The sequence below is a fragment of the Ursus americanus genome, chromosome 8, assembly GCF_024610735.1.
Source record: "Ursus americanus isolate L20-20 chromosome 8, mUrsAme1.1.p, whole genome shotgun sequence".
Classification (NCBI taxonomy): Eukaryota; Metazoa; Chordata; class Mammalia; order Carnivora; family Ursidae; genus Ursus; species Ursus americanus.
The window spans coordinates 8,752,465-8,773,792 of NC_142134.1; the positions used below are offsets into that span (position 1 = coordinate 8,752,465).

The 21,328-nt window shown below is 38.4% G+C and overlaps 1 protein-coding gene across 1 annotated transcript in view; it reads right to left on the bottom strand.

Annotated features, from left to right (window-relative positions):
* The window catches only part of BMPR1B (bone morphogenetic protein receptor type 1B), a 381,259-nt gene extending 361,084 nt beyond the window's left edge, over positions 1 to 20,175 (bottom strand). Inside the window, exon 1 of the mRNA XM_045792136.2 lies at positions 19,580 to 20,175. The gene's annotated coding sequence lies outside the window, so the exon portion shown is untranslated. The remainder of the gene's footprint in view (positions 1 to 19,579) is intronic.
* Positions 20,176 to 21,328: the final 1,153 nt, after the last annotated feature.

The window sequence follows — 21,328 nt, forward strand, 5'->3', positions numbered from 1 at the left end:
GGGGAAAAGTAAAAACATAGGATGCTAATTTCAGAATGATATTATTATAAAGCTGAAAAATACACTGCTCAAGAACACACATGCATATGGTTAAATTACTTTTGAAAAATAAATGAATAATGAAGACAAAGCTCAGGTTAGTGTTTACTCAGATGGGAAGGAAAAGAACAAGATGTGACTGAGGAATACACAGGAGGCTCAAAAGATACTGGGATCACTTTCCTTCAAAGGCTGACTAGTAGATGTAAAAGTATCCACTCGTATTCCTTAAAATGTACATCAAGGTTTACGCCCTTTGATATGGAAAAACGTTTCATTTAAAAATAGACATTTTTTTAAAGCAAGAAAAGAGGAGGACTCTTGGTTACTGTAGCTCTGCTATAATATGAAAGCATTTCCACAAAGCACAAAACCATCTTAATTTTATTTTGCACATCAATAAGAATTTGGATTAGGTTTTTTCCCTGAGGTAACTACTGCCTTTGACTTCAAGGATCTGTGTGTGAACTAACAGCTTTTTCTTTAAAGTCATTGCTATTGTTACAAATTAACGCTCAAACATAATAACAAAAATAACTGGGAGTTAATTTGCATTTCTTCAATAAATTTTTTGACATTATGTATCAAAAGTAATGGTCAGCATTGGTATGTACTAAAAATTCATGCTTTTTCTTTTTTTAATTAAAAAAAAAACATGAAGCATGTTTCCACATATCCAAAACTACTTTACTATTTGGGACTTTCACATTCTGTTTTGACTTTTTCGGAGCCTTGTGGAGATTTCATACATATAATTGAGATATTTATTAACCTATCTAAAAATATGAGTAAAATTAAATACCCTGCTGGTAAGATTATAAATTAGAATGACTTCGCTGGAAAGCAATTTGGTGTTATACATAAAAACTTTCACATAAATATTCAAATATCTATTCATAAAGATGTTCACTGCAGCATTATTTATGACGAAAAATTAAAAAGTAAACAAATGAATATTTTCTAGTCATTACAATATTTGGAAGCCTAATTAATAACATGAGAAAACATCCATAGCATAATTTCAAGCAAAGATAAAATACAATATTAAGATGGTAATTTCTTGGTTTTTTAAAATCTAAAAATATATGAGAAGGAGCAAAGAAAATATGTTAAAATGGTAAAAAAAAAAAAAAATGGACTCCAAGTAGTACAGTTTCCTTTTTGACCTCTTCCTATGTTTTACAAAGTTTCCGTCAAACATGCGTTCATATAATAATCAGTTCTTGCAGAACCAAGACATAGCAATATGGTAAATGAATGAATTCTGAACTTGGGGATATCACAAGCTTTGTTTCCTACCATTTTGGTGAGCACAGTTCAATAGAAAATTAAATTTTGATGTTCTTTCTCTAAGTAGCATTACATGTTATCTGAGTAAAATACAATTTCAACATTTCTTTGCAGAAATAAGGGTAAAACATATATACAATTAGCTGAAGATACACATTTGCTGAAGAATCTTCTACTGTCACTGAAGCAAAGAAAGAAAAAAAAGAAAATGAGGGTACTTTATGCTTATTACCTAGCTGAGTAAAATGACACCAAAATTTACCTAGAATTAGCTCTCGCTTCATAAAGAACAAAGCAAGAGAGGGAGGGAGAGAGCACAAAGGTCCTCAATCAAGCAAACTATCTTAAATGCTCCTAATGCATCATTATAGAAATTTGCTTTTAACATAAAACAAAGAGGAGTCTTGTTTTATTGTTCTTCGATAAAATACTTCCAAACACTTTTCTGCTTTTCTTTAGCACCGATATTAAGAAGACGATGCCTGTGATTTTTTAAATAACCTTAACATCTCAAAAATACGTGTATAGAGGGAATAGTGAGAAGATAGAAACAAAAGTTTCAAAAAGGAAACATTCAGACTTTCAGAGGAAAAAGCTATTAATTTCTAACTGTAGTAATAATATTTGAAACAGATGTCTATCTACTTTCAAATCCAAACTGGATCATGGTTTACACAGTTTAATAAAACTTTAATTAAGGTTCTGGATCAGTGTGAACTGATCATGTCATGCAACTAAACACTTGCTTAATATTAACATCTATTCAAGCTCCACTAATGCTAAACTTGACCAGACTTTTCCTAACTCATCCAAGGGAAAATATCATTCAAATTAATAAAAACATACAATTTATCCTCTTATTTCACTATATAAACTTTTTTTTTTGAGAAGCTAGCATCTGAAATAGAAATGGAAGAATCCCAAATTGCATAAAAAGGGAAGGAAATAACTTTGTTTTTAAGAGCTTTTTGTTTCTAACTAGACACTTGTATTTTAATATGAGTATCTGTGACCTAAAAAGTTTTGCATTTGGAAACACTTTTTAAGAAAGCTTTCTCTTAAATATTGATTAATTGACTTTGTAAATTTTCTTCACTCTATTTTAGTGGAATAATCTCACATAGATACCTCATAAAGTAAGCCTGAGTGCCAATGCCACTTTAAAAACCTCTAAAATAAAGGAGAAGAATGAATACTTACTGAACAATTACTGTATGCCAGGCAGAGCTCCAGGAATTTCATTCATTTCCCACAACATCCTAATTTAGTGGGGGCTCTTATTACCACCATTTTACTGATGAGGACATTGAATGGGAGAGCCAGGATACAAACCCAGGTATCTATCTCTAAAATTCAGCATAGAACATCTACACTGACTTTAGTCAAAACAGAGAATTATTCTCTATTTCATGTCCCAGAATGTATTTTTTTTAAGGATTTTATGTATTTATTTGAGAGAGAGAGAGGGAGAGAGAGAGAGTGAAAGAGAGAGCACGAGAGCAGGGTGGGGGGCAGAGGGAGAAGCAGACTCCCTGCTGAGGAGGGACACTTCCCCCCCCCCCCCAATGTGGGATTGGATCCCAGGACTCCGGGATCATGACTTGAGCCAAAGGCAGATGCTTAACTGACTGAGCCACCCAGGTGTCCCCAGAATGTATTTTTAAAACAAATACAACAAATGATTTTGTTTTTTTTTTTAATCCTAAGACTTCTCACATATTCTCAAAGTGAAATTTTTCATAATCACGAAGAAATAAAGATTAGAGCCATACAAAATAGAGAAGTCAATTGACACTAACCAAGGGACTTTGGGGTGTTATACTCCATATTATGAAATATGGGGGAAAGAGAGGAACAGGACACAGTTCTTGGCAGCCAGTACAGTAAAAATGGTGAGGATGCTAATTACACTAACAATTCAAGGAATCAGTAATTACCAACAGATACAGTGCAGAATGCATATGAATGAAAGAGGGTACAAGCAGAGAGAAGGAAGAAAATGAGTCCAGTTAAATGAGATTAATAGAATGTTTTCTGAAAATCAACTACAAATTAGGTTTCAAAAGAAGGGGAAAGCACAAGACTAACATCAGTACGAGAAATTGATAAATGAAGCGATCCATGTTGGGCATAAACGTAATTAGATTTTTTTTTCAATCCAACTTCTAAGAAAAGAGTCCATACGAAGGGGATCTGCCTTACTCTGTCGCATATTTATTCCCATTTCTGATTCAAAAGTTTTGGTATCATGAACCCTAACTCATTCACTATGGACGAGATAATTTTCAGCATTTGAGAACTTCAATTTTTCCCTTATCTTGTTTCTATTCTCGTAAGAACAAATAATCCATGTAAAACAATCAACTCTATAGTTTCCAGGGGAGGCTTCTTGCTTTATATTATCAGCAAATGCTCCAGGATGAATTTTTAAGGTCTCTGATTATTTGTTTTCTCAATTTTATCTTACTTAGTTCGTTAAGTGCAATACACCTGTTAGTATAGATTCTTCCAATATATACGGACGTACTATAGGGAAAGGCTGCACAGAAGCATGCTGGGATTAAAAATTTGCTATGGCTGATCTAGAAAATACCACTGAAACCTTAACACATATAAAATAATAGAGTTGATTGCTGATGAAAATATAGTTCTTAAAAGGAAATTACTAATAGACTTAAAAATAGTACTATATCAAGTTACCTGAATGTTCTAAAGGAACCCAAACATTAAATCAACCCTAGAACAATATGAAAAGAGAATATTTTAAGAATAGAATGGGCAGTAACTTCTCATAGAGAGAATCAGCATAACTGTACAACATCTCAACCTAGTTTAGTCTCTACATTTATATAACAAACCATTTTAAACGACAATACTTAGTACAGGGAGTCACAGAAACAAAGGTAACCAATAAAGCACACAAATCATCTCATTGATTAGTGTAAAGTTACAATCACATTGATTAGTGTAAAGTTACAATTAGTGAAAAACTAACTTATATTGCTGGCATGCTCTGCATATTTTATTTCTGGTAAAATTAGCCATTATAATCCAATACAGCCAAACAGGAAACTGAATCTGACTTCTGAACAAAACCTTTTTAACGACTGCCTTAAAGTTGCTAGAAAATAATTTTTTTTGAAGTGTAAAATTGATTGCAGCAGAATTCCCTCCTACTCACCAAAATTATTTTCAACCCCCAAGGAAAGGATTTATAAAAGCATGTAAAATGGTGTACAGTATAATTACACGATTTTTAAATATCAGTCTCTCATACAAAGAATTCTAAAATCTCAGAGGTGACAATGTGTGGAAGGCACTTAAATTGTGAACATTCTCTTTTGTTCCTTAAATTCCAAAAACCACCTGAGGAGGAAAAAAAAAATCAACAATAACAAGACAAACATGCAACAGTTATGATTCCTTGCTCTAAAGAAACTAATCCCATACTACAATTATTAACTATGATAAGATTTGCCCATTTGGGTTACCGAAACACAGCATTTCAGAGCCAGAAGACCTTGCAGAGCTTGACCAATCTTTTATTTAAGTGATCAGTCTGAGGTTCCAAAACTAATTATGGCCTTTCCTGCCTCCCAATCGTGTGCTCTTTTCAACATACTACTTGCTTTCCTCCCCTGAAAGAGAGAACAGATGTAAAATGCTAAAATGGGAACAATAAATGTACTAAAACATATTAGTCTATCTCATCCATTACTGTGATGAGAAATTGCAAAACAAGAATTATTTGACCTGAGAAATGAGAACACAAAGAAGACTGGAATTATATGAGATTATGAAAGTTAAAGTAAAAAATAATCAACTAGTCCTTCCTTATTATATGGTTTCATAATAAAATTATGAAGGGTCATTCAATGATTTAAATGGCAGGTAAAATTAAAACAAATAAAAGGAAATACCCTTGACATGCATAACAAGCCTCCAGAAATACACAAGGTCACAGAACAGAGGTCGCGTCGTTAAATCCAGTAACATGATTTTAAAATAATCTGGATCATTAGTGAAGCAAATATCTGATTATTTATGTTCAACATAAATATAATTTTCCATAATGGGAAAATTGTATTTTGGAATATAAGGAATCACTAAGGAAGCTTTCTATTTTAAATTATACTATAGCTTAGTATGTTTTTGTGATATTTATACTCCAGACTCCCTTGAAAAATCAAATGGTGATTACTGGACTAGCAAAAATGTATTCATTTAACACATATTTGATATTTGTAATATTAAAATTTTTAAATGTATCCTTTTACTCATAAGACCTAAATCGATTTTAGATTTTGCTTTCCTCATAGCACTTTGGCTTCATGTAAAATACATGTTTCCTCTGGTTATTCTGAACACTAAAGATTTCTTTTTTACTTTAAAAACTGCCTCAGCTAAACTCCCTGGCCACAGCCAAGAGACCCCATTGCACTTTGCCCTGCAAAACACACGGTATTATGCTTCAAACGAAGGTTTTAGGATTCTTTCTAGAAAAGGTGTGTGAAGATATAGAGCAAACCGGCTGGCTGGCAGACAATGCCCACCTGGGCAGGTTGCGAACCAGCCCAGGTTTTAAATTTAACAAATCATTTCAGATAAATTGACCATTTTTAAATTATTTTTCATCATTTGCTTCTCTATATCCTTAGCAAATTCTTTGAGGTCTTTGATTTCCCAAATTCACTAAAATGTCACTCCATTTAACCCATGTTGAATGCCCCTCATCTATTTCTCTTTCTCTCTCTCTCTCCCCCCCTTCCCTCCCCTCTCCTCTCTCTCTAGCTCTCACTCTCACACACACACACAAACATGTGGATCAAATCAATTTTACTAAAAAGGTAGTAACTTTGCTCTAAAAAACAGTGCCAGTACTCTCTGTATAGAAACGTTCCATAACTGAAAGGGGGATAAAAGGAGATTATACCATTTAAGGTTCAAAATGTTTTTCCAAAGATTTTCAACATTTTCTCTCTTTATCAATCTCTCCTCTCAAAACACGATCAATAACCCAAGTCTCTATCTTGAAAAGTGTAACAGACAACCTTTCTCTGTGCTCTCACAGAGCCTTCCCCACGCAATTACTGTCTCATACAGCTGTTACGCATAGGTTTCTTCCTGCCCTGGGGAGTCTTTCCAAGCTCTGGGACTACCAGAGCTGAGTGCTGCTCATTTTGCATTATCAATAACTAACACAACAGCTGGCTCTAACAGGCCTTCAACATTTATGTAAAGATTTAGAATCTAACAGTCTTATGATAGATGTAGATTAGGGTTTAGATTAGGTCCTAGCACCTGCTGAATTCACTGTGCCTTAAATTCCTTCATCTGTTAAATGGAGACGACAAGCACTAGTATCATAAAACGATGGACTTATTAGCACATTGCCTGGGACATAAGAAAGACTCAAGTACAGTGAACCTCTTTTTTTTGCTCGTTTACATAAAATTGCAGTTCAACCATCCACATTAACTCGAAGTTTCCTCTCTTTTATCCACTGTCTTTCAAATTTCTCTGATTTAGCGTTATATTTCTTGGTAATTTGGCAAAGTTGTGAGGTTTACATATGCTAAAGCATAATGTCGCTGAAAAATTTAGCAAATAAGGGGGGGTGGCGGGGCACTAACTTTGAATTTTTTCAGGGGTAATCATGTCTTGGCAAATTAAAAGGTGGGTGGAGCCTCAAGGGAAAAACCAGTGGATATAACACATCTATTTTTTTTAAAGCTCCTTGACAAGGTACCATCACAAAAGTTATTAAAAAGAAAAGTGTCACCAGAGGATTACGTGAACTTTTGTTGGAGAAACAAAGACGGTGAAAAAAAAAATGGTACTGCTTTGGCAGGAAAACTATAAATAGGGAAGGTGCTGGAAGTGCCCTTATTAACATCTTTATAAATGATGTAGAAGAGGAAATGTAGATTAAATTTTCCAGGTCTGCAAAAGATACTAACTTTTTCCAGTACGTGAAGAGCCAAGTCAATGGGATAACCTACAAGATGTCCAAAACTTTATGAGTTACTAGGGGGAAAACATCAAATAAGATTCAAAGTGGAAAACTATAGGGTTCTGCATTTAGGGAAGGAAGTTACAGTCTGTGCTTCTCAGGATAATGGGCCTTAGTTATCATAAAAAGGAGTCTGAAAGTCACTGCATTAATGTGTTCCATGGCCAACAAAGCTAACAGCGGCACCAACATTACTCAAGAACAAAAACCATGGTTTTCCTCCTATTTAAAACCAGCTCATCTTTACTTGAAATATTACATGCAGTTCTAGTCTACCACAGCCTAGTACTCCAAAAGTATCTGTTGCTGAACGAAGAAATTTTAAGTCTAATTTCACCAAAAAAGAGAAAGGAAAAAAATATTTAGAAGCTACGGAAAATCCAGGGCACCTGGGTGGCTCAGTCGGTTAAGCAGCTGCCTTTGGCTCAGGTCATAATCCCAGCGTCCTGGGATCAAGCCCCGCATTGGGCTCCCTACTCTGCAGGGAGACTGCTTCTCTCTCTCCTGCTCCCTCTGATTGGATGCACATGCACACACTCTCTCTCTGTCAAATCAATCAATCAATCTTTAATAAGAAAAGCAGATCAAGTTGACCACCGGAGAGTCTTTGAAGAAAAACAAGAAAGATCAGCCTAGAAAGGTGAAGACCATGAGGAAACACGACAGATGTCAAGACCCGTAGGCTCCGTACAATGACGGGAAGTATGAACAAGGCAGATACGGAGGTAAAGAACGGCTGCTCTACTTCAACAAGAATTCACAATCTGGTTGAGAGATGAAATGTAAATATAAATCCAAGAAGTTAAACAAACTAAAAAATTCTAATCAGTTTCAAAAAGAGGGTAGTTTATACAGAGAAAAACTAAGGTATTCAGAGGATAGAAGACTGAATCTTAAACCTGAAAGCATGGAACACCAACCCCAGCCTTCCCTAAACGCATCCCCTGGCGCATTGCCTAAAGAAAGAAGAATAGACTGAATCAACCCGGCACTTAATCATGTTCTCATCAACTTCTCATTTTGTCTTTCCCACATTCAGTCTATTTGAGCTCTGCATTTATTTTTTGATAGTGTAGCATCTGTAATTTTAAACATCTTTCTGCTTAGAGCAAGACTCAATTCTCTCTTTGACACGTACAGCATCAAGTTCATTCATATTGCATAAATATTTAATAATTCCATTTGTAAGAAAGACGTTATTCACAAACTAAAGATATAAAATATTATTGTTAAACTACATTACACCTTCCAGGTTTAGGAGAGATGAGCCAAAAAAGGAAGTTACAGGCTCATGATAAGTCAAGATGCATACTCGTTGAGTTGTAAGAAAAATGTTTCATATATAATAAAAGCTTTCAAACCACAATTATAAACACATGAAATTTCAAATAAAATAGGAGCTACAGAGTATTTGGAGACAACCTACAAAATGCAACTACGAAAGAGACTGCATAAAGGAATAAAAATTATCCAGATCCAAGTAATATCTATGATATATTTTATATAATATGTCCATGCCGTTTGTTAAATTTTTTAAAGATTTATTTATTTATTTATTTGAGAGACAGAGAGATAGAGAGCCAGCACATGTGGGGGGAGGGGCAGAGGGAGAATGACAAGCAGACTTCCTGCTGAGCAGGGAGCCCAATGTGGGGCTCCATCCCAGGACCCAAAGCCAGGACCTGAGCCAGTCAGATGCTTAACTGACTGGGCCACCCAGGTGCCCCAGGCCATTTTTAGGTTTGGCTATAAGAACGCATTTCTTCAATGTTTAAAACATGGACATTTCATAAAAATATTGAGTGGAATTATAGTTAAATAAGTGATTTCATAACAAAATAGAAATTTATCTTGCTGTTATTATCAGTCTATGATATTATTAAAGCATTTTAAGATTATGTCTACAGAATATCAAATCATCATTTCAAAGTATGCTAACTTAGTCAGAACTCCAATCAGTCAGAGGATGTAAAGCTGGTGAGGACCTCGGGAATACTGTTCAGGTTCAGAATCCCAGAAATGACCCTCTGGCTCAGAAAAAGTAGTCAGAAGAAATGATGTTTTCAAATCAAGTACAAAAGTGAGAGAAAAACAGAAAAAGGGGAGAGGGTGGGGAAAGTAGGTTGGTGTGGAGAGTAAAAAGAACACAAATGAGCATGTATTCACAAAATAGCTGCAATTGTAACATCCAGATTGTGGCAGATACTGCAAAGTTTTTTTTTTTAAAAGCTAAATATGTTTTAAACATCTTTAAACTGCTACACATGAAGTAACAAGAAATAAGGGCATTAAGTTATAATCCTTGTACCAAAGCATACAGAACATGTCCCCATGCTGTTGATCACAAAGGATAAATTTTACAACTAAAAAACTTGAAAATGAAGTTTTTCTAAGCAGTTTTCCATTTCTTCATAGCTTTGGAAAACAACAGGTTATAATGGAAAAGAACGTAGAAAATGTAGGGCACAAAATCTCTGATGTGTCTGAAACGCAGAAGGTTTCAAGGCAATCTCTTTTTTAAGAACTTCTGGGTCACCTGCCATTTTTACAAATAACAGCACCTGCTTTTATTAGCAAAGGAGTCAAAACTTAAATTCTACAAAACATTTTTCAGGAGAAGTTAATTTATATATGACTTGTCTTAGCCTTGACGTATTCTACAGAATACTAAAATGGTAAAATTTAACTAAGTTTAAGTTATAGAATTAACTTCTTACACCGTCTGTATTTAAAGAAGAAGTATACATTATTCCATAAATATGCATAATTTTGGGGTAGGAAATGCCTAATTTGCCTACAAAAATCACAAGGGTTTGATGACTGAAGCAAGGAGTGAATCAGGTCCATTGAGAATTACTAAGAAAAACATAATCAGACATAAATGCCACAGAATACAAAGATCATTTTCCAAATTGGTTCCAGAAACAGCTCCTAGGTAAATTTCCATGAAAAGCTAATTTAATTCAATTAAATAGTGTAGCATGGTTTTCCTCTTTAAAAAAAAAAGTTTAAATATTTTCATTTGCTAAAGATATTGAAGATAAGTATTTTAAAGAGTGACTGATTTAATCTTGAGTGAGATGAGGATTCAAAATTGTTGAAGGACTTCTGAATGAAAAAGGACTTTGTGAGCAGATGTATTTTAATCACTACAGCATCAACCATCATTTATGAAGTACACGGAGTAAAACTTACAACAGTTAGAATTTTTTTACATCCTGCTATAAATACAGTATTATTTCCCACTAAAAATTATAAGATAAAATACTTAGAGACACTGCCTGTCCTCCATATTCGTATATTAGAGCCCTACCTCCCACATGCAATGACAGAAACAGATTTATCATTGAATAAGTAGTTAAATTTATTTTGCATAATTCAGGTTTCCCTGGATGACATTTCCTAGTTAATCTCAAGATTATAGAAGTTCACTCACAGTCACTCAGGATGAGTAAGGACTGCCTCCAAAGTGGCCTGGTCATGGATTCTTCCACGTCCATCTGGCTGCTGGCTAGAACACTAGAATGACTCATAAAAATGAAGCAACCTGAGGTCACCTACTCCAGGTCTTATAAAAGAACTGCCAACTGCTTACCAGGTGGTTCCAATTTCCGAATGAGAGAGAAACTCATTCTAGATACACCATTTTATTTTCATATTGTCTCTGGCCACAGGATTTGTGGAGAAAGGAAGGAAGCTCTTTTGAAATGTAGATTACTAATCATCTGAAAGCCAGAAATCACTACATTCCTTGGATTAAGAATATTATATAAATAAAGTCAAGTGAAAAAAAGGCAGGACACAAAACCATCTTGTATTATCCTCCCAATTTTGTAAAGAAAAAAAAAGACCTGAAATGTTAATAGTGGCTATTTCTGGGTAGTGGAAGAGTGAGTGATTTTTATTTTGTTACAGTTTCCTTTATTTCCCCAGTTCACGTCAATGAATACGCATTATTTACTATTAGAAAAAAATAAGAATAAGTAGCTTTCTAGAAAATATTATACACTATAAACTTTGGGCTCAATAAGCCCCAGAGGTCCAGGGAATACTCACATCTATATTGGCAACAAGTCCTTCTCTGGATTAAGAAAAATATTCATTTTACTTTTAAAATGAAAAAAGGAAAGGAAAAAACCCCGAGATCTCCGTTCTTACTCTAGGATAGGTGTGACACGTAGAGGAAAAAATCCTGGCAACAAGAATGGTCCCTTTCTTTCAGGAGACAATAGACTGGTGAAATGTTCAGTCAATTATTTATATCAACCTTTCCCGAAGTATGTTCTGAGGAATACTAGTTCAATGCTAGCACTGAATATATGCAGGGAAAATACCAGTCCCATGATCAAATCCCCCTCAGGGGACGGCCACAGTGCACGCGAGCATCATACAGGCTCACGGAAGGATTGCAGTTTGAAAATGTCAGCCATTCCCCAATTTCTTTGATCATTTATTTACTTATCAAATGCTTCTGTGGTATTTACTACCTGCCTGGCGTTGTTCTAGACCCTTTACAAACGTTCACTATTCTAATCCTCAAATACGCCTATTAAGTCATCACTATTATTGTCATCCCCATTTTACGGACGATGCAGAGACAAACGAGGTTCAGTCCCGTGCCCAAAGTCAAACTGCTAATAAGCAACAGAGCCGAGATTCAAAGCCAGGCAAACTCCAGAGTCCCCACAGGTAACCAGCTGGCAATGCTGCCGCCCATGGGGTCCTTCTTGGGTACACACCTGACATTCACAAAACCACTGTTAGGCCTAAAAATTTCTGGAATATAATTACGAAACAGAAGAAGTTTGATTAAATTTTTCCTCTCTGTTGTCATGAGACATAATTCAAAGGAATTTGATGAAACAAAAATCCACATAACGTGAGCCATTTCTATACTCTCAAGTTCCAAGGGATTCATAATTTCCAGAGGTTATTTATGTGGTAACATTATTGGCCATTTTCATGTTCTTCATGCCTATCGAACTTTTTAAAAATCCTAAGAATATAACCACCAGCGATCATTAGGATTAGGTTACACACTAAACGTTATGTTTTAAAACGAATAGACTGATGTACAATGGTGTTGTCAATGTATGGCTAAGTGAAAAATGCAAGTAACTATCTCTGTGACCTCACTTTTATTTAAAAATACATAAAAACACACAAGAAAATTCTTAAAGGGCATATATATGTATATCAAAATACTACTTTAAGGTAATGGTATAAGGCAACTGTACTTCTCCCACCAAGATTTGTTATTTGTGTCATTAGGAAAAACTTGAAATTCACATATAAAGAGCCTAGAAAAACAGATGCAGACCAACAAAAACCACTTAGAACTCCCCATTCAGGTGCTTGTGATCTCAAGCAAACGAGAATCCTTCCTATGACTCTCTCCCCCTATACCCTGTTTATCTCCTTCACAGCCCTAATCACAAACTTGATTTGTAAATATTGTTCTTTTTTATTTCCTGCCTCTTCCAATCCTCATCCCAAAGAAGGGTAGACATCTGCCCTTTTGTACCCACAATGCCTTGCACAGTGCCTGGCCCCGAACACTAACCTGCAAATATACACTGCATTAATGAATGATTAAAAGAGTCAATGAAACAATCAAATTACATATATATAGGAGGTATACGGATGATGGTCAATTTAAGTGTTTATTTTTTTAAAAGATTTTATTTATTTATTTGGCAGAGAGAGAGAGAGAGAGCGCACGAGACAGAACAAGCAGGGGGAGCAACAGGCAGAGGGAGAAGAAGCAGGCTCCTCGCTGAGCAGGGAGCCCAATGCCGCACTCCATTCCAGTCTGATCTGAGCCGAAAGCAGACGCTTAACCGACTGAGCCACGCAGGTGCCCCCAATTTAAGTGTTTAAACCAACAAATTTGTTGATAGAATTATTTATATAACATCTAAAGTTTTCTATGCCACTGTTGCATGAATAGAAGCATAAAAGTTGGCGTGAAAAGCAGATGTCCAATAGAGGTAAGAGTGGCCAAGGCTATCAGAAGCTGAATCAACAGAAAATGAGATCTTAACTGTTTACAAGTTCTGATAAGTTGAAGAGGATTTATTTATAAGCAAACAATTTAATAAGGTATAGACAGGGGATTAAAAGAACCTTAAAGGGTAGTAAGGCAGTAAAGCAGGGCAGTAAAAGAAGGGCTGCTCAGAGATTACGGGAAGGACAGGATGATAGAAGGAAGCTACCTTAGAAGAAGCAGTGCCTTTCAGTGCAGGGACACAGGCAGCCCAAGTTGATCTAGCAGAGAAGGAGCCAAGAGAATACCCTCTTCTCCAGCCTCCCCCTAATCTCCTACTGGGGCTCCCCAAGGACCTAAGCCATCTGAAGTCAGAACAGTTCACCCAGTATTGTCTTGGGCAGAGAACATAAGCTAGAAAGGTTAAGAGTGGATCTGGAGAGGCAAACAGAACACTTATGACATAGAAGGCAATGGGAATAATGCAGGAGGTTTTTAACAAAATGGAGTTAGACAAGAAGAGAAGACGTTCAGATACAGAAGGGACTCCTGACTAATTGAAAAGGACTAAAACAGTGAAAGAACTGCTAAATAAATTTAAAAAAATAAGGTGATGCCAAGCTGTTTGCAGCCCCATTTGAGTAAAGCACTACATTCAGTAATAAGAGGAAGGATTTGGGGATAATCCATCATTATGTGCACTATTATGGCTCAGTGTTTATTGGACAACAAAATAGTAGCTTATTTCCAGAAAAAGAACTGATAATTTACTATCTTTTATAGATGGTTGTAAAATATATTAGTTAGATAAAACTCACTGATTTCTATCAAGATATTAATTTAGACAAAAGCACCATCATTACAGATTTCCTTGGAATCATTTTAGTTTCGTAAATCAACAAATTAACTAGTGACAGATGTGTCTGTACTTGTTTAAGTGCATGTCTATGTAACTGCTATAAAAATGACTAAAATGTTTATCTCAAGACAGCTAGGCAAGAAAGGTTATGAAGAGATATACTGGAGTGTACCTTTTTCCTCTAGCCAATAAGGAAATACAACCTTCAGAAAAATCATTTCCAAACTTGCTACTTGGTATCTTCTGAAGCTGAAGGCACATGCAGTCATATACTTGTTGAATCCTCTAGTAGACTGCACCCAGCAGCATTCCACAAACATTTACTGAATGCCCACTGTATACTAGCTCTCTGCAAAGGGCTGGGATACAGCATGGGTGAGAGCCACGTCTAATGCAGACTTGGCAGGAAGTTCTTAAAGAAGCATGTCGTTTTCAAAGCTGAGGGGTAGAGAAAAATGCCACTGAAACCTGATTAGAGGAGTTCTGACTTGCTTCCTTTCCTTTGTAACCAGAACACAAATTGTATGTAAAATGAAGTGGTGTTAGTTGAAAGAATCGAGAATCCCTGGGTAGTCCAAAGATCACCCTGCGCCCTAAAGAACTTTGCCACAACACTTCTCAGGATATGCTGTAGTCCCTGAGTCAAGAGGCTTGTAGCCCAGGAGATATCTGGGGGAAGATAAGGAGGTAAGGGAACTGAAGTACTGAGGTCTGCAATGTAAAAGTAAAAGCAACTATTGAGCTAGTGCATTGCTGCAATGTGGATCAAGGGGGGAAGAGGGGTTGGGAGCACGGGGAGAATGATTCAACTCAGTGACTCTCATTCAGTAATAAGAACAATGTCTGATCAATTTCTCTGGGTTCCTTGGCCAAACCACCAAACTATCAGCTAGATCCTTCTCATAATCTCCCTCGTCATCTTACTTCAGACATTCTTGCTCACACTACAGACAGGCTAAGTCATAGCTGTCGACTTCTCTGTATGAACTCTTCCAGGGTGGTTCAGTAAGACAGTTTGAATAAAATGCACACTTCATTACATGGGCCTGCTTATCTCTCTGACCTCATTCTTACCATTTCCTCTACTTGCCTGAATCCAATCCCACTGACCAGTGTGTACCCAACTTGCTGCTGCTTTAGAGACAGCTTTGATGGTACCTCTGCCAGGAAGCTCTCCTGGACTTTAACCAGGCTGGCTTTCTGGGTGTTCAGAGACATCCTCAGAAAGGCCTTCCTCAACCCACCCATGTGAAGAACAGCCCCAGTCTCTTGCTATCGCACTACCCTGTCATATTTTCCTAATATCAATCTTCACAATTAGAAATGATCTTACTCATGTGCTTGTTCATGGTTGCTTTCACCCTCTAGAATGCAAGTTCTAGGACAGTGAGAACCTTGTGTCTCTATGGCTACAGTGTCCCTGAGGTATATAATAATACCAGGCAGAGAGCAGGAATTCAAACATTTAAGTAAAATGAATGTAATTAAGCTCGCTAGCCTGTAAAGCAGATGCTCTAAAAATCATGAAAAGAGATTAGTGCCTGACGTACATTACATAATACCCTTCCTTTGATCTTAATAATATAGAGGAACTTAATACTCAGAAGCAACAAAACGTCCCTCTTGCCCACTCCCAAATCTTCATTTATTTCTCTCTCCAGACTCTATCTCTACTAAGTTTTAGTTTTCTTCAATTTTAATTATTAATTCAGAGTGAATGCCTCTTAAATGCATTATTTCTAGCCCTGTCCCCTCCTTCCTCCGAATTCCAGGTGCCTCTCTATGTATTCCAACGCTTCTACTTCAATTTCTGCCATCACGTCACATTTAGCACATGGAAATCTGAAATTAGTAACTCTCAGGCAAAATCAGCTTCTCCTTCTATCCTAAGAACTTTCTCAACCATCCTGCAGATACCCAGAGTTAAAAGCTAGAAATTACCTTGATTATGAAATTCAACAACTGCAAGGGAGACTGGAAGAGTAAGCGGTCTTGAACTGTGTTAGCCTTTTTTCAAACAAAAGCTCACAGGGAAGTCTGATATGTAAAACAGACGAATATGCAGTTGTTCTGGGAGTTAAACCGGTGGTCTCCGAAGAAAAACTTCAAAAAGCGCCCCTAATCTGGTCCAAACTTCCTTTCTTTTTCCCCTACCCCCCCCCCATTCAACACATGCACAGAAATTTAGAGAGGGGAAAATTTAATCCAGAGAATCTGTATCTTCTTTTCAGGTAGAAATAAATAGTCTGCCCAAGACGACACAGCCCCCAACACAATGCTCAGCATAAAAGCACTTAGAAATCAGTGTTCCAAAAGACAAAGATGACCTCCGTGACTACGTATGACCAATGATTACCAGTTACTGCAAAATGGCAAGTTTCATGCATGATTTCATTGGTCAGCATGAGAAGACATCTTCAGAGTTTAGATAGTGATCGGAAGCTCCTGGTAATAGATTTCGCCACTGCCAGTGAACGAAGGCAAGCAGGGAAGTCCAGGGAAAAGGACTGTGGCTTCACTGTCTATTGTTGAACAAGGTTTTCAAACGGCTTAGGCCTCATCTTCTTCATCTTTAATATGAATGTGTATGAGCAGATGCTTTCTAAGCCTCTTTCATCCCTCGTCTGTGCTCTATTCTACTAACTGTAGTATGCCCCTTGAGCTACTGCGCCCGCGGAGAACTAGCATCACAAGTCACAAACCATCCTTCAAGAGTTTTTTGACCATCTATCATATGGCAGGTATTGCACTGGGCATCTGAAATTCAGAGAAGGAAAGAAAAGGGACACCAGTTTACCTCAATGAAAAAAAAAAAGACAGCCCAGTGAGGAAGTCAAGCAAGTAACCAGACAGCAGAGGTAAACACAGAGAGAGGTGTGCACAGAAGCTGGAGAAGCAGACATGAGGAGGCTTACGAAAATCAGGCAAGGCTTTGCCAGGTTGGAGTGGATGACGACGAACTTGAGATTTGGATGATAAGTCTGAGTTGAGCACTGGAGGGTCCTATATATACCAAAAGGTATCACATTCTAAGTTACCTTACACTTTTAAATAACAAAATCAGCATTTACTGTAATAAAAATATTTTATCAGGCCATCTCACACGGTTTTCAAAGTTTATGAGGAAAAAATTAAGTCAATTTCCTCTTAATAAATATTATTTAATGACTGGAACATTTTGAGGGACATATATGAACACACCATGAGTAGAGGCAGCACGTCACTCAGGGACAATAATCTACCAGGGAATTCGGACAACCCTGCCCAGGCTAAACACCGTGCAGCACCTGGTGGACAAGGTGGCAAAGCCCCTATAAATAGTGATGATTCACTAACATGACATAAATCAGGATTTTAACTCACCAAAAGCTAACATTTTGATTTAAAATGCCAAATCAGTGCCATTAAAATTCATCAGGAGACCCTAGCACATGAGTAATGAGATCATATCAACTTATATCTCGTGACCAAAAGGAAAAGGTGGTTTTCTAAATGGTATTTGAGATTGGACAAATAACACACTGTATCAAGTTTTGTAGCCCTAGGCCATATTTTGCTAAAAACAAAGGTACATTATGCATGACTAAAGAAAACAGTGAAAATCAGAGCAATTAATTTCCCAGCTATGTTTCCCATAAAAAAAAACCATCACTACTATGATTTGCTTACAGCACACAACCTTTTTTTGCATCACACAATGATCTAAGTGTGTAATAACTTGCATATTTCACTAAGATGTAATATCCTTCAAAACGTCCTTATAGTGAAAGTTTTCCAAAGAAATTATTGATCTCTGGAATGTCTCATGTTTTAAAATTACTGACAAATCCTTTCCTATTTTCTTTGCAGTTAAAAATAATTCTTCTTGATCACTGGAGTGTAAAGAAGTATAAGAGTACAAAGACCGAATATTTTCTTCAAAACAAATGTCCAAGTAGACACAGGACATTTCTCATAATTTCCTCAAAACAATAATTAGGAGAGTTGTCACTAGGATCCTAAAAATATATTTAAGAAACACAGATATTAGTTGGCATCTGTTTAGCATAGCAAGAAATTTCCATAAATGTTTCTTCAAATTATTTTCAAATACTTTGCAGCTGACTCCTCTCATTATTGGAGGCTTTTGTGTTTCCACAATTCAGAAACATTTCTCAGGTGGTTCTGCTTCACTGCAGATATGTTTGGTACATTCTCTTTATATGTTGGAGGCAATTAAGCAGCTCTCTTCTTCTGTTTTCTTTCACTGGCACCTCTGTGGCTGCTCAGTCACTGACCTCACCTTGGTGGAAAGGTGACTAAGAAAAGAGCAATTCCTAATAACTCAAGGAAACCACAGAGTTCCCATTCTATGGAGAACAAATACGAAGGACCCAGAATCCAGCTGGAGTGGTGCAGCTCAAAAGGAATAAGACACCACCCTGGTCAACTTCCGGGGGATCTTCTCTCATGTCTGAAATCCTAACACCGCAAGGGACAGACAGAAATATGGAGCCCCGACAGACACAGTCACGAGTAGACTGATGGGCGCTGGGAGCGAGAGACAGAAAAAAGGAGAGACAGACAAGCAGCAGAGTCAGCCTGTAAATGAGAGTCACAGAAGGAGTGTAGGAGACAGGGAAGAAGATAAGGAGACAGAGAGGGAGGCACACGAAACAGAGAAGGGGGTGGGGAGAGGGACACACACACACACACACACACACACACACACACACACCGAGGGAGAAACAGACAGAGGAGGTGGGGAGAGATAAATAGAGAATGGGAGGAAAACGAGGGAAAGAGAGAAACACTTGAGAACAGAACAGAGACAGTAACAGAGGGAAAGAGAGCGGCAGTAGCGGCAGAAACGCGCAGCCAAGTCCGAGACACCGGAGGAGCCCGCTGCGCACTTTCTCCCGCCGCAAAGCTTAGTCTCTGGAGGCTTCCGAGGCAGGTGGCTCCGCAGAGCTGGGTGCCTGCGGGTCTTGCCTCCCGGCCGCCGGGCTCCCTCCCATTTCCCCCACTCCGGGTCTGCCTTTCGCTCGCCCTCCCGCCCCATCCCTCGGGGCGCAGGTCCAGACTCCCCGCCTCGGCTCGTCCCTCCTTCCCCAACTCCGGAGCACGTGTCCCGCCCGCAGCCGCCTCTGCCCCCAACTCCTGGCCGGCATCGGCACGAGGTTTCGGGGTCCCGGCGGCGCCGCTCGCGCACAAAGCCCCGGAGCCACCTCCTGACCCGCTCCCCGCCGCCGCCGCCCTACTGCCGCGCTGCCCGCTCTCCTCCTCTCCCTGCGCGCTGGGTCCCGCCCGGGGCACCGCCACCGGCTCCGCGCCGCCCCCCTGCCCCACGCCGGCTCGGCTGCCTCCCGCTCGCTCCCACGGAGCCCCGCGCGCCAGCCGGTCCGCGCCTTACCCGCCGCTGAGCTCCCGGCACCGGCGTCCTGAGCGCCGCTGTCCCCGCAGCCCCCCGAACTGTCCGGGCACCCCGCGCAGGCCCCACGCCAACTCCGCGCCCCGCGCCGGGCCGCGCCGTCAACTTCTGGCAGCCGCGGCCGCTCTGCCGCCGCCGCGGGACTTTTTTTTTTTTTTTTTTTCCTCTCGCTCCTCGGCTGCCTCTGGATTTTTTTTTTTTTTTTTTCACTTGCCCTCTCCAGCTCCCACTAGTGATTGGAGACTGAGAGCCAAGTACTTAGCGGAGGGATTACACTTCTCGACGCACTTGGAGCTGCCCCAGCTCCGCTGCCTGTGTGAGGAGTGGTGAGCGGACTTGGGGAGCTGCGCTGTTCACGCCCTTCCACAGCGCTGGATGGAGGGGGAACTTCCAAAGCTTCGCCCGCTGCGCGAGCATCACTGCCATGCAGCGCTAGATGCCTTCTTGGTCAGGGAGAAGAAGGAGTTTTCAAAAAAAGGCTAGGTTTGAAGAACGAAGATTCGTGAAATTACTGTACATCGAGAGCTGAAAGGGGCTCGCAAAGATAATCCGGTGCAGTGGATTTAAACTTCTCAGGGCCATTGACACTTTGGAGAAGTTGATAAAATGCTGACGCACCTCGTAAAAAATACACATACACATCAAATTAATGTCTGCTCTTCTGGGCGGGGGTTTAGGAACTCTGAAATATACAGTCGGACCTCCTAGGGAAATGAAATATTTCCTTTCTTCAAATATTTTGAAACCGGTAAATAACAATAATAATAAACCGCCTTCCAGTTATATTTGATGAAATTTTACAATTAGTAGTGTTTATTTTGGAAAAGTATGTAACCTCTTTACTTTGTGGTCTCCTTGCTAAAACTTTCAGGGTTGAAATATTTTCTAAGGGAGTAAATATAAATTAAGCTAGTCTGCACTCTTTCAGGAGATTTGGGGAGAAGAGTTAACTTTTTAAAATCAGTGTTTTGCCAACTCTGTCTCCCAGGGGAATATCTCATGACTTTTCTTTTCTTTCTTTTTTTTTTACTCTAGATGTCTTTCAGCTGCCTGTTCTCAGAATTAATTTCCTTTTTTTTTTGAAATTTTTTCCATTTTCTAAATAAACTGATAACTCCTTCCTAGTCCCCAAATGTGTGATTTAAATAACTTAATACAATTGCACTCTGACCTAGCTTTTTTCCAATTTTCGTCACCTCTGTCTCTATTCCCTATTTAATTCTTGGCAACCCTTTTTCTTTCAACTCCTCCCTTTTCTAAAATTATTCCCATTACTTTTTTTTATGTTAGACATTAAATATAATCCTCTACACTCATCAATAATTGTGTATAAATTTATTTTATAAAACTCCTACCGAGGAACAGGTGGCACTCCAGGCATTTGTTGATGAGCTTGTGAAATGTGGGCACATTTCCCCCAAAGAAATATTAGGATCCCCAAGAAAGTATATTTGCCCCATAATGTACCTGAACCATAATATTATCACTACTGAACTGAATTCTTTTTTTATTTTATTTTATTTATTTATTTGACAGAGATAGAGACAGCCAGCGAGAGAGGGAACACAAGCAGGGGGAGTGGGAGAGGAAAAACAGGCTCATAGCGGAGGAGCCTGATGTGGGACTCGATCCCATAACATCAGGATCACGCCCTGAGCCGAAGACAGACGCTTAACCGCTGTGCCACCCAGGCGCCCCAACTACTGAACTGAATTCTGGTGCCTGGTGCCA